This window comes from Staurois parvus, unplaced genomic scaffold (genome assembly GCF_062004578.1).
Source record: "Staurois parvus isolate SC_StPar_1 unplaced genomic scaffold, SC_StPar_1.0 ptg000058l, whole genome shotgun sequence".
Lineage (NCBI taxonomy): Eukaryota > Metazoa > Chordata > Amphibia > Anura > Ranidae > Staurois > Staurois parvus.
The window spans coordinates 10,677,085-10,691,646 of NW_028317854.1; positions in this window are offsets into that span (position 1 = coordinate 10,677,085).

The following is a 14,562-nucleotide window of genomic DNA, read 5'->3' on the forward strand; positions in this document are numbered from 1 at the left end:
GGAGAGAAGGAGGGGGGAAAATGCGTCTCCTGTAAGGCAACTATTTCTGCCCCAAGAGAGTGGTACGAACTAAAAGCCTGTATGCGTTTAGAGGGGGAATTAAGCCCCTGAACATTGTGAGAAATTAGACAAATGTCCCCTCTAGTTGACCGTAGGGAAGACATTATAAATAATTAAGGAGCTAAGCAGGATGGAGACCCTACGTTCCTGAAGAGTGAAAATGTTCCTAAGAGTCCCTAAATGTTGCCAGCTGACTCCGGAGGAAAACAAAAAAAGACAAAGAAGAAAAAATTGGAGAAAAAGGAAAGAGAAAGGATAAGATATTCGGAACACAAAAGTCTGCATGTCAAGTAACCATGGTACACGAAACATTACTATATAAATAGTTCAGACTATGCACCAGGAAATACAGAGCAATAGCCCTGTAATGGAATGGGTCTGCCCAGAGAAGCGATCTCGGGGAAGAGTCTTCCAGTCAGTGAGAGCACCAAGACACTCCGGCACTGACAGTAGCAGAAACCCATCAGCAATAAATCGATAGTTTAGTGCATAAAAATACAAGAACAAAACAAAACAATTGAACCATCTGAAATGGCATTCAGCAAACAGATGTAATGTAATCCCCAGGTTTACAGGGCTGGAAGGTGACTGGGGGGGCCGCAGGAGTCACTCACCCCAGCTGGTGACGCTGTCGCAGTCCTCCTCAGTCCAGTGTGGGATGAGGTGCTTGTTTTCTCCCTCTGGGGGAGAGGTGCTGCCGTGAGAGAGGCAGAGGAGGCACTAGGAGCTGCGGGCGCCAATCCAAGCGCCATCTTGGACCTCCCGGTCCCCGCAGGGAACAGCACCTGGGAGCCTCCACGGCTCTTCCCCGCCGGTTTACCCGGCATATTGCGGGTGCCCGAGGTCCGGTCCAGGTCTGGGGGGGGGGCCCGGGAGCTAGTGTGCACTATGCCCTTATATGGGCTGTTATCGGTGCTGGAGGTGTGTGGAGCTATCGCCAGGACATCCGATCCCAGCGGCCGCGCATGCACACTCCTTGGACAGCAGGATTTAATGTAGGAGAGTGTCTGATGGTAGTATAGAAGATGTGAGGGGTATTCTTTTTTTAAAAAAAACAAAAGCATGCAAAGTATTGCACCTGCAATCAGCAGATTGCAGGTGCAATGTCAGGCTCATGCAGACACTGGAAATCTACACAGGTGAATACAGGCAGAACATGCCTGTTCACCCCACTAGTCAGTGGTACTACATCCTTAAGTATTAATAAGACATGTGCAATTCATTTGTTACAAATAGAAATTTGAATAAAATGTTTTTTTAATTGGGAACTTGAATGTATCTGATTTTTTGAATCACAATAGTAATGAATTTCAATGAATCCAAATGAAGTTATAATGAAAACAACTAAATTTATTTGTATTCATTTGTTTCATTCATTTGTGATTTTGGAGAATTTTGTAAGCTCAATAATATGCATCACACACTGTATTGTTATGATTGGCCAAAGCGAAAGTCGTAAAACATCAAAGGTGCATGAAAGTCACAAGCAAGTGGCAAGCAAGTCACAATGCAAAGTCACATTGGATGTCCCACAACTTTGAGCTTTAATGTTTGAAGCATTCAAAATAAAATAGAAACATAGCGAACGAATCCAAATCTTCCAAAATATCTTCCAAAAATACGAATTGATTCAGAACAATGAATATATATGAAACAAAAAACAAATATACAAATTTATTTCCAAAAACAATCATTCTAACATAAGGAATATGACAATACTAAATGATTGACTTAAGGTGTTACTAAACTCGTTTTTAATCCTTTTACCTACAGGTAAGCTTATAATAAAACTTACCTGTAGGGAAAATTAATATTTCCTAAAAGCGCATCGCTTAGGCGATATTAGTTCTTTTTGAGAGCCAGTGCATGTGCTCTGAAGGAACAGCATACCCGTGCTGTTCCTCCAGAGCACTATGCCATGGCCCAGGACTCCCACACGCATGCACGGGAGTGACATCATTGTGGCTTGGCGAATCAGACAGCCGGAGCTCGCAAACCCGGAAGGAAGACTGGGTGAAGATGGAAGACTTGTCAGCAGTGACAGCATGCCGGAGGGCTTTTTTCAAAGTAAGTCCTTCTTAATGTGCTTTTATGTGATGCATACTAGCACATTATGACATTACCTTGCGGGGAATTTTAATTTTTTTTTTTTACCTGAGGTTTACTGTTGCTTTAACAAATGCATCTGAACTGAAACAATTTTTTTCATTGCACACATCTCTAGTATTAGCGCATAATACAAAATCCCTAGTTAGGACTTGAACAGTAAATAATAAAATAAAAAAACTAAATTGGGATCCACTGCAAAAAAAGGATTAGATTTATGTAATATTTTACCGACTCACCCAAAAAATAAAGGGTGGTGTCCTCAGGATTGATACAATAATTAAAAAAAAAGGCCTGTGAGTACAGAACCCACAAGAAAGAAGGTCCACTAGAGAACAAATCTGTGGCTTAAAAACAATAATGTTTATTGATGAATTATATACCACATATCAAAAATACAAATACCCCTCCACACTGCACAGTAAAATAAAAATGACAACATTGCCATATAATAAAAACATCCACCCTGACATACAGGCAGACTCTCCACTCAGACAGGACACACAGATATGGGATAACAAAAATTGTGGGCCTAGAGCCCAATATGAAGCTAATGGGGCTGAAGGCAATCTGAAGTGCGGGCTGGCTACAACATGTAGGAAATGATGGAAGTATAAAGGTGATCATATATCACTTATGGCCACAGTGGTGCCAAATGTCTGAGTCTATGACCATGGAGGCAGTCCATACATCCTCAAAAGGGTATAGTGCAATCAATGATGACCCGTAATGTCCTGAGGGGGGAAATCCCCATGCAAAATAAGGTAGTAGTGAATATCACAGTGATACCATAAAGGTGGCAGGCTAATGTCACACAGTGGGCAGCAAGGCCATAGAGATGGTCAAATGACAACAGTCAAAAATCCAGTGATCAAGATGGGGATAAGTATGAGCATTCGACCATCGCCATGCCCTGCAAACAAGCAGGTCAAGTGCAGATATCAGGTGAGTATAGCTCGACAGAGCATTCAACATCAGAGTGATTTTCCAAACTTTTTCCAAGTTTGTTTTTTTTCTATGCTTGCTCTGTTTTGTCCCAGTACTTTCTGTACCTTCAAAACCCTTTGGCTCACAGAATGCGTCCATACTTCATGTTTTGGTGCACAGTAAAAAGCTAGTTGTTTTTTAAATTATTGCAACCTTTTGTATCACTTGACCCTCCCTCTTAGATTGTAAGATCTAACAAGAAGGGCCCTCTGATTCCTCCTGTATTGAATTGTATTGTAACAGTACTCTCTGCCCTCATGTTGTAAGGCACCACACAAACAAATCCTATATAATTGCAACAGTATAAACCAGGGTATGAAGATGTAGGAATTGAGGTGATCTGAGGTGTGATGGTGCAGGATATGGGGTAATATGAGCTGTGAAAGTGCATAGCTCAATATTTATTTCTTGCTATTATTCAAGGCATTTTCAGCATTAACTGTTTAAAAACTAATTAAACTATGAAATGTACTGGAGTTCTTATGTTGCGCGGTCATGCAAAACTGTTCCCATATAAAATTTGTATCATTTTTTTTCACACAAATAGAGATTTCTTTTGGTGGTATTTAATCACCCCTGGGGGTTTTTCTTTGTTTCTATTATAACATTTTCCAAACAGGTAAATTTTCTCCTTCACTGATATGTGTTGATGAGGCAGCACTGATGGACACTGATGAGGAAGCACTGATGAGGCCGTACTCATGGGCACTGATAAGCTGCAGTGGTGGGAATTGATGAGGAGGCACTAATGATGCTGCACTGATATGCAGCACTAATGGGCACTGACAGGTGGCAATGATGGGCACTGATAGGCGGCACAGATGGACACTGATAGGCAGCACTGATGGGCACTGACTGACAGCCCTGACTGACTGCACTGACTAGTGGCACTGACTGACAGCACTGATTTGCAGCACTGATGGGTGGCACTGATGAGTGGCACTGCTGGGCACCAATGGATGGCATTGCTAGGTGGCACTGATGGGTACGTATAGGTGGTACTGCTGGGCACTGATGGGTGGCACTGCTGGGCACTGATGGGTGACACTGCTGGGCACTTTTAAGACTGAATTGATAATCAGGGCACTGATAATCAGTGCCCTGATTATCATTGCAGATGTCCTCTGTGACACTTACCGGTTATCAGCAGTACTTTCCTCACACTGTGACCGCTTGAGAAAAGTGCTGCCGATAACCGGTAACTGCATTTACTTTGTGATCAGCAGTATCATTGCACACAACGGATTGCTTGGTAAAAAGCCACTGTCATTGGCCTTTTACCTTGTCATGTCAGACAGTGCTGGATGTGGGAGCGATTCCTGGGAGGACGTTATATGTCGCCTTCCCAGAACTGGACAACCGCGCTGTAGCCATCATTCAGCTATTGTCAAGTGGTTAAGAAAACTGTATTTTATTTTTATTTTTTTTTAAACCCCAATTAACTATTCTGGGGAATTCAAAATTCAATAATATTTTATAATTGCATTTATAATTGTGGAGAATAAACATTTTTCAAAAAAGTAACAACTAGCAAGACTACTTATCACAATAAATTCCAACAATGAAAACTCCATCTGGCTCTTAATTATGTGCATTTGCAAAAGCTTTATCGTTTATTTTATTGAAAACAGGGGAAACTACTCACAGGTATCCTACATTGATGAATGCACGGGGTCTGTGTATTTATTTTCAAATCAGTCTTTTATCAGGCGCTTAAATTGTCCTGATGACAGCAACAAATTTCAGATGTGTTGATTTCCAACTGCCACCTACTGTAACAGTGATCTTTTATTATTATGAGCATATCTGACACTGCAGCTTGCTGTATTGGAGCTACAAGGAGAATAAACTTGTTCTACAGAAACACATGCAAGGCCAAGGTTAAAGCTGATCTCTCTGATCCCTCCCTCCCAACTAATCACTACCATTACATGCAACTCAACTAGTTTTTCCCCAGGGATAAGCTTTCAGGAACTATAATAATTATTGATTTATTTGCATTAATCATATTAAAATAATATGGTTTTAATCTAAGCTTTCTATTTGTGTTGGTAAGTGGTAATCTGCAAGCTAAACTCCTTAGCTTTATAAATGCTGACATTGCTTCAATGCAAATTCTAAATTTTGAGTTAAAACATCACTGTCCTGAACAGCAGTAACCACTGATAATGGGTTAAGCTCTGTGAGTAAATACAACTCTACTACATTGAACCAAGTTGTCAACATAACATACAGTATTCTCATACTGGAAGACTGAGGGGGAGATTTTTAATTATTTTACAGAAGGACAAAACAGGCAAGACTTTAGACGTGTGATGCTCTTTCTTAGTCTAGAGGGCAGGCTAGTAATATAGCCAGCTGCAAAGCCACAAAGACAGAAAATTATGTCAGGCTGTTGACTAAGCAGTGTGGTAAGTTAAACATTTCTGAACAAGTACAAATATTTTTGCAAATAACACTGTTTTCTTAGATTTATTTCAATTATGGATTTCTTTTTGTGGCTGTTAGCAATTGTCTTATTTGCAGCACATTATTTTTAAAGTGTTACAAATGAGATATTTGTCAAGAATTACATGTAAAATGTTACTAAACACACTACAGTAAAATCAATCTGTATATGAAGTAAAGTATGCTTGTTATACTCACTGTGGAATGTAGGGGGTTAATCCTCTGCATTGTGTAAAAAGGATGTTTAATCCTGTCTTCTCTGATACTCCCCTTCTTATACTGTCCCCAACTCATCTCCTGATAGAACAGAGCCTTGGTGGCAATCTGCACACACTCAGTTTGGTGTGTGTTGCTAGAGAGTTTTTTTTCTTGGAAGAGTGCATGTGATCAGCACAGGCCACACAGCACTGTCCAAAAAAAGGTGCCTGGGCAGCGAGAGGAGAATGAAAACTCCTCCTACAAGCTTTAACCAGTGCTCAGCTGGAAACTGATAGAAGTCACAAGACTGCACTAACTGTTGATGAGAAAAGGTATTTAGCAGTTTATATTTACTAAATAATTGCAATTCCATGTACTGTGAGAGACCAGATATAATGAATGCAAGCTCCTAGGTTTAGTAACACTTTAACCACTTCCAGACCGGACACTTTTACCCGCTTCCTGACCAGGGCAATTTTCAGCTTTCAGCGCTTTCACACTTTGAATGACAATTGCGCGGTCATGCAATACTGTACCCAAATGAATTTTTTACCATTTTTTTGAGACAGATAAAACTTTTTTTGGTGCTATTTATTCACCGCTGGGATTTTAATTTTTTTTGCTATGTAAATGAAAATGTCCAAAAATCTTTTTAAAAAGTGTTTTTCTTATAAAATTTTGCAAATAAATAATATTTCATCATAAATCTTGGCCAAAATTTATTCCGTTATCTTTTCAGTAAAAAAAAATAAATAAGCCAAATTAGTTTATAACCAAAAATTATAATTTTTTTTTTTTACATTTTTATTTTTTTTTATATTATTATTTATTTATTTATTTTTTTTACATACTGTCAACCTAGCAGTACAGTGTCACCATGGTGACACTGTACTACTTTTGGGGGGTGATGAAGATTTTTTTTTTTTTTACACTGATTGCTTTTACACCCATATAGGATGTAAAAGCAATCATTTCTCTTTCTCTCTGTCTGCATTCTTGCAGTTATTGAGAAGTACTGAGTGCGCTGTGATTGGTCACAGCTTGTCACATGGTACAAGGCTGTTGTGAATAGCCTTGTACCATGTGACCTCTGTGATCATTCACAGATTTCACACGTAGAAAGCAATGATGTCACAAGTGACATTTTGCTTACTACTTTGCATGTGATCACTGATTGGCCAATCAGTGAACATATGATCGGGACCTCGTACAGAGGTCCCATCCGACGATCGGTGTTTCACTGTGTCCGGAGGACACAGCGGGCACCGGATCGTGGTGCTGCGCGCTCAAAGGGAGCAGGCACAAGCAGGGTGTGGTGAGGCCATTTATAAACGGCCACCCGACCCTGCACTGCCACCGTCTGGCCGTTTCTATACAACGGCCGGTCGGGAAGTGGTTAATGCTACTAAGTGATCAAACATTATATTTTACTGACGACTTTAGTTCAACAAGGAGCCATCGACAGTATGAGGTGCTCACTTATTCAGCTGCAGGTTTCCATCGTACTGTAATTTGCAGTCTACAGATGATAAACGTAACTTAAAAAAACACCAGAAAAAAAAGCTAATTTTGAGCATTTTGTGTTCTAGCATTTAGAAGCATTTAGGAGTGTTTAGAAGTGTTTAGGAGCTTTTAGCTTTTTTTTTTCTTCCAGAAAACATTCTTAAAACACAAAACAAGGGTTTTTTTTCTGCCTATAAGTGCTGAGATTAAAAAACACCTTTAGACTACCTAGTGCGCATGAACACATAGGATAACATTATTTGCTTCTACAGGCAAAACGTTAACTCTAGGAGCAGTTTTAAGCCAGTGTGCATTGAGCCTCACTCTTGAAAGGGTAATGAGCAGTGAATTAAACTAAAGTGACACTTTACAATGAGCAACAAAGGGTACAGTGACTGCTCTGGGCACCCAGGCAAAGACAGAGAGCCTGTACTGTATGCATAATTGTATATGCTGCCAAGGTTTTGAAAGCTGAAAGCAATGTGAAAGAAAAGAAAAAAATACAAGGCCTGAATCTGTTTTTCTCCTGGAAAAATGGGGGCATAGTAAAATGTTTCTGTAGTGTTTACAGCATTGCTAAGTTAAGAAACATTACTAAGTAGAAGGCTAAAGGCCTATCCCACAACTGCTTCTACGTAAAAAAGCTTTATCTGGTTCTAGAATAGCAAGCAATATCTTCTCTGAAGGCCTTAACAGTTGACATTTCTTGGGTTTCTTGCTATACTGGGACATCCCAAGGTAGTTTTGTCCAAAACTAATGTCTAGTACGTTCAATGAGAATTTCAGATTAAAAAAAAAAAAGCTTTTGGGACAAGCATGAAAAATATTTTCTTAAGATAACAGAACAAATGATTTTTATGTAATTAGTATAATATTTGTACGATATAAATCGAGTGACCAAGACTGTGCATGCTTGGAAATGAAAGAATACATACAATACATTAAGTCACATCTGAAGTTGTATTCTGTCTAACAAGAATTTTTGTACCTTTAGCAACCTATTCGTTTTTATTATGAGCATACAAAAAGAAAATGGATGATCATGCGTAATTCATTGTGTGTACAAGGCCTTTGGTTAGCAGAGTAGATGAAGAGGACTATACTGACGCAGCTGTGAAGAAACTACATAATAATTGATATCTTATGATGAGAAACACAAGGTGCAGGTAGAAATGTTTCCCATGACTTTAACCTCCCTAGTGGTCTGATTATGTCAATATTTCTGTGCTCAAAGCGGTACATTTTTTTGCATGGAAATATATTGTTTTTTTTATTGTAGGCCTGTAATTTTTAGGAATAACTCACTGAAATCTGTCCGAACAAGAGTCTAGTAAACATCTCGGGTATGATAACATTTGAAACACAAAATCATAAATTATAAAACAATAAATAATCATAAAAAATAATAATATAATAATAATACATTTAATGCAATAATATAATCAAACCAAAAACACTGAAATTTGAAATATAGCGCCAAGTTCGCACATCGCTAAGCAAAGTCGCAAAATCGTTTTCAGTGCCTGATGATGAATTTCCCGACAAATCATTATCACTCAATTCTGCAAGTGGTTCTGATTTACTATCGCTGTTCTCTAGCTGGTCTAAAACCGCTTTTGACATAAAGGGACGCTTTTTGGACGCCATGGACATTTCTCAGTTTCCAGGCAGAAAGAACAGTAAAAATGCATGCAGGGCACAGGACAAAGCACTAGGGACAAAATGTATGTGAAATGGTTTGATACAGTAATGTTTTACTATGTGATTTTAGTGTATTGAGTAAATGTCACGTTTAAAATTTTTGAATTCCGGCCCCCGTACGTCCCGTACATCCCGTACATCCCGACGCTCGCAGGAAACGGAACCCAGAAGACAGATGCCGGCATCGGCCAGAGGAGATGGCCGTGGAAGCTGCAGGGGGGACATCGCAGGAGTGCAGGACAAGGTAAGTGATCAAGGGATCCCGGAGCAGCGCTGCAGGGTATTCCCGAGTGTAGCTCGGGGTTACCGCTTTTGGTACTGAAAGTTTACCCCGAGCTACACTCAGGAATACCGCCAGGGAGGTTAAGGCTATGTTCACACTAGCTTTGTTAGCAGGCATTAGACAGGCATTTGGGAAGCGTTATTAAAGCTCCTCAAAAATTCTACACATGGCAGCACACAGTGCTGTTCACACTGAAGCGTTAGCGTTGTGGCAAAATTGATGCCTCGTGTCCAGTCAGGAGGAGTTGAAGCCTCCCATTCAAGTCTATAGTGAAGCTCCTCAAATGCCTGGCAGGCGTTTGCGAGGCCAGTGTGAGACGTTTGCAGAGCGTTAATACCATTAAAATTCATTGTAGGTGTTTGTGGTGAGGTTTTAATGCTTGGCAAATGCCTATCAAATTCCTCAAAAAAGCTCATAGGGCATTTTAGGAGCATAAAAAACGCTTCCCAAACGTCTGTCAAATGCTATAAGGGCGTTTGCCAAGCGTTAGAAATTAGTCAAGTGTGAATGAGCCCTAAGGCCTTGCTCACACTATACATGCAGGAAAACTGATGCACAGATTTCACTTACAGAAACATCAGTTTGCATCAGTTTTCTTAAGCTCGTCAATGAGTTTTATACACGTAGCAGATTCCTGCGCAGAAAAAATCCGCAGGCGACACTAGGGTTGTGGTGTGAACAGGGCACATAGAGAACAGCTGACTTTGTTGTGCCCTTGCAGAACTCGTGCAGAAAAACTGACGTCTCTGCACATGGTATGAATGAGCCCTAAAAGTCTAATTGGTGATCTTTATTCTTAGAATACAAATTTTATTATGATAAACCCTGTGAGGCTGAGAGAAATCACTGCACCCTGAGAAAAGCTTGGTCTTTGAGCAGAATACCTATAGAGAATCAATGCTGGAAAAAAAAAGCGTACCTTTATACTTTCATTGCTGATGTTTTACATTTTTTTCTGCAGATATATAAAGAATGGGCACTTTTTAGAACAAGAAAGTCTCAGTGCCTTGACTGGATGATGTCGAATGGAGGGGTGGGATAAATGTTTTTTCCTAATACGCCAAACCTCCCCCGCAAAAACAGTGGATCTGTCACAAGTGATATTGAAGTATTAGAGACTAATACAGAACACACACAGAACATCTGTCATTTGATAAGAGGGTTTCCCACAACAGCTTTGAATTCAAGGATTTATAGGAAGTGAGCTGCAAATCTGTCTTAGTGAAACACTGCCAGTTTGCCAAGTGTATGTAAATCCTGCCTGTGAGTTTCTTCAGCTCTGTCAACCTGCTGCTGATGAGTATGAGTTCTAAATGCCAGTGTCTGCTTTTATTATAATCACATGACAAGTCCAGGGGATGTCATACAAAAATCTGCACCACAGGCATCTCTTTAATGCTCATTTCCATTTTTGCATTATGACAGTTTTTGGAGAAATCCAAAAAAACACAGTCACAGCATGGACAATTTTGTACATTTGGCTTTAACCACTTTAGCTCTCACAGCTGTATACCCCCTATAGTCCAGCACAACCTTTACATCATAGACCTGTTATTCAGGACAAATTTAGGACAAAAAAAAACTTTCTTTTGATGATACTGTCTTGCAAACATGATTTTTTTAATGCAAACCATAGACACAAAATGTAGCAAAACTGAAATAAACAAACGTTTTCTACTTTGATTATATTGTAAAGTGCTGATCAAACTGTTGGTGCTATATAAATCCTGTATAATAATAATAATAATAATTAATGCTAGTTTAAAAATGAGTGTTACCATGAGTAAAAAGGTATAATATTTAGTTCTTCTGTTCGAAATGATACCATTTTTTTTTCAATTCCGCTCTTTATTTAATGCAACAATAAAAAACAATAATGAAAATGAATAAAAATGACAAAAGTTTCAATATTTATGGCTTGAGAAACAGAAATAAACAAAATAGAAACAACAAGATAAACAAGGAATTAATTAGGACTGACTAGGATGAACTAAGGTTAATAAGGGATTGAATAGGAACACATAGAAAGGACATTTCATATAAAAATGTCCGGATGTTTTAACTTAAGCCCCTTTCAGATGGGGCGGACCTGTCAGTGGATCAGCTTGCTCAGCGGGGGATCTCTCTGCTGTTCCCTGCTGAGCAAGCAGATGACAGGTCTGTGCCCGCTCCGCTGATGCAGAGCAGACACAGACACAGTCTGCTGTCCTCTATGGGCGGTTGGTTGGAAACGGACCGCCTGTCCGTTTGCATCCGACTGTCAGCCCATCCGATCCGACAAACAGATGGGGAATGGATCCCCATCCGTCTCTTTTTGGCGGATTGGATTGGATATTGGTGAGTGTAAATGGACACATGTCCGTTTACACCCACCACTCCATAGAGGAGAATAGCGGTTACGATTGGGTCCGCCTGAAAAATGGGCAGACCCGATCGGAACATCTGTGTGAAAGGGGTCTTACATCAGAGCATGAGGACTGTACTCCTTGCAATGTTCAGCCTTGGTAATAGATGGGTGCTCATCAGGGGCGGACTGACAACTCATGGGGCCCCCGGGCAATAAGGGATCATGGGGCCCCTGTGTCCTTGCCCAAACTCAAAAAAGCCTATGAAAAAGGTACCAGGGGCATCTCATGGGGCCCTCTACTGACCCCGGACCCTCGGGCAGTGCCCGAGTTTCCAAATGGTGCTCATAATTACTATAGAGGATGGTGCTGCTCAAAGCACAATAAAATGATGGGATATCACTAGCACTCCAATGCAAAAATATACACACTTTTATTAGTGCAATGTCACAGCTGTCATGTAAGCTAATCTTTTGGGGCCACATAGGGTCCCTTCCTTAAGGCAACATAATGACAACTCACAATGCAATAAAGCATGTATATATAATATACATAAATAACCAAATACCTACAACCTATCCAAAGAATTACTTTGCTATAAGCAAGCATTTACCTGAATGACATCGATTCATTCAGGTTTTTTTTTTTCTTTTTTTTTTTTGTGCTTAGCTGTGATTTGGCCACAGCTAATCACATGACATGTGCATGTGACCTGCTGTGACCATTCACAGCTAGACACTAATATACAGTGGATGGCATGAATGAAGCCATCCATTGTATACAACTGTCATGTGACCTGCTGTGATTGGTCACAGCAGGTCACATGGTACCAGCAACAGGGTCTGTACTCAGATCTGTCATCAGCCGTGTCCGAGGTACATGGCCGGTGATAGATCGCGCCGCTGCGTGGCTCTGCAACCGCGCGAACTGCGCATGTGCGAGAGGATGCCAAATGGCGTACACCCCGGAAAGCTAATGCATTTTAGGCTATAGGCCGGGCGGCTAATGGTTAAAGACACGGTTTACATATATATTTATAGTTTATTGCCCAGTATTTGCACTTTATGTATTTTAATGCACCTTTTAGTTATAAAGGATTCCTAGGATTGCTTTAAGCGTGGTTACGCACAGCTTTTGCATTCACAGATTTATTTTATTTATTTATCTTTTAGTAACTGCAGCTCAGTAGTATTTATTTATTTATCCAGATGGTCACAGATCTCAAACTGTGCATTCTAATATGTAACTATACTGTGTATATATAAATGTTCACAGTATATACTTTGTCCATATATTTTGCTATCTTCAAAAATTTCTGTTTTACAGACAGTCCCCAAGTTACAAAAAAAGGTTCTGTAGGTTTGTTCTTGAGTTGAATTTGTATGTAAGTTGGAACAGGTACATTTTAAAGTGTAAAGAATTATTTTTATATGACCATGTAGAGATGTGGGTCTGCTGACAGGTCCGCTGGACAGTAGGTTGCAACATGTGATGAGCAGCAAGATGGCTGCCTGGCAGTTTCAGTAACCAGTGTGACGTCACACTGTCTTTGTTCATAAGTATGAGTCATATGTAAGTCAGATGTTTTTAACTCGGGGGCTGCCTGTATAGATTTCTAGATAAAAGTCCTAATATTTTGATTTCAACTGATTTACACCCATATGAAAATAAAAGAAACACAAATAACAAAATATAAAAAAAACTTTTTTTATAATCTGTCCATACCATTCAATAAATGATGATAATACTTTCAAAGTATAATACTAAAATATAATTATTCTATAAAGTACTGTAAGTACTGTAAGTAGTTTAAGAACCTGTCACTCAAACCCGCAATATATAAAATAATCTGCTGTATATTAAATGAGTGAAGGAAATACAGTTTTCAGTTGCCTGTCATAGAAGAGGTTTAATCTCTTCAGCATCATGCAAAGATAATCAGATGTGTAGGAACCCCAAGCCAAGGAAAAATTGCAGCATTACCTAATGGCATTCAAAGTATCTAATTTCCACAGAGTAGCAGTGACACATAAGGGCATCGTGTACATAGGAAAATTAATTCAACCAGCGGTACAAGCTCATATTTATTAATAACACTTAGATCAGAGGTGCCCTGAGATTCATACTGGTGCTGTATTGTACTGTATGATAAATAAGATGAATTATGAAGAAACAGCTGTTGTGTTTCATTTTTTTTCCTGTGTTTCTACTTAGGTTTTGCTTTTATGGTATAATCTAAACTTCAAAGTCCACAAAATTTGTAATAGCATATCTTTAACAAATTAGGATTTGTAAACATGAGCACAAAAAGAGAGAACTAAACCCACAACAGTAAAACCAGTCTGTATATGCAGTAAAGCATGCTTGTTATACTCACTGTGGAACCTAAGGGGTCAATCCTCTGCATTGTGTAAAAAGGATGTTTGATCCTGACTTCTCTGATCCTCCCCTTCTTACAGTGTCCCCCTCTTATCTCCTGATAAGACATCATGTGGAGACACTCTGCACATGCTCAGTTTGGTGTGTAGCAAGATAGGTTTTTTTTTTCTTGGGAGAGAGCATGTGATCAGCACAGGACCAATCAGCACTGTCCAGATAGAGGTCAGGGGTTCTGCATCCTCCTAGAGCAGAGAAAACTCCTCCTACAAGCTTTAACCAGTGCTCTGCTGGACACTACTAGAAGTCACAAGACTGCTCTAACTGCTGATAGGAAAATGTATTTAGCAGTTTATATTTACTAAAATAATTGCATTTACATGTTCTGTGTACTATGGGAGACCAGATAGAGTGAATGCAGAGATCTGGGTTTAGTAACACTTAAAGTTGTAAACGTAACACTTGCATGTTCATTTTTCCTCCAGATCCTGCCCCCCCCCCCCCATGTGAGTGAGTACATGGTACCGCTACCCATTCACAAATAAAGTGTATTGT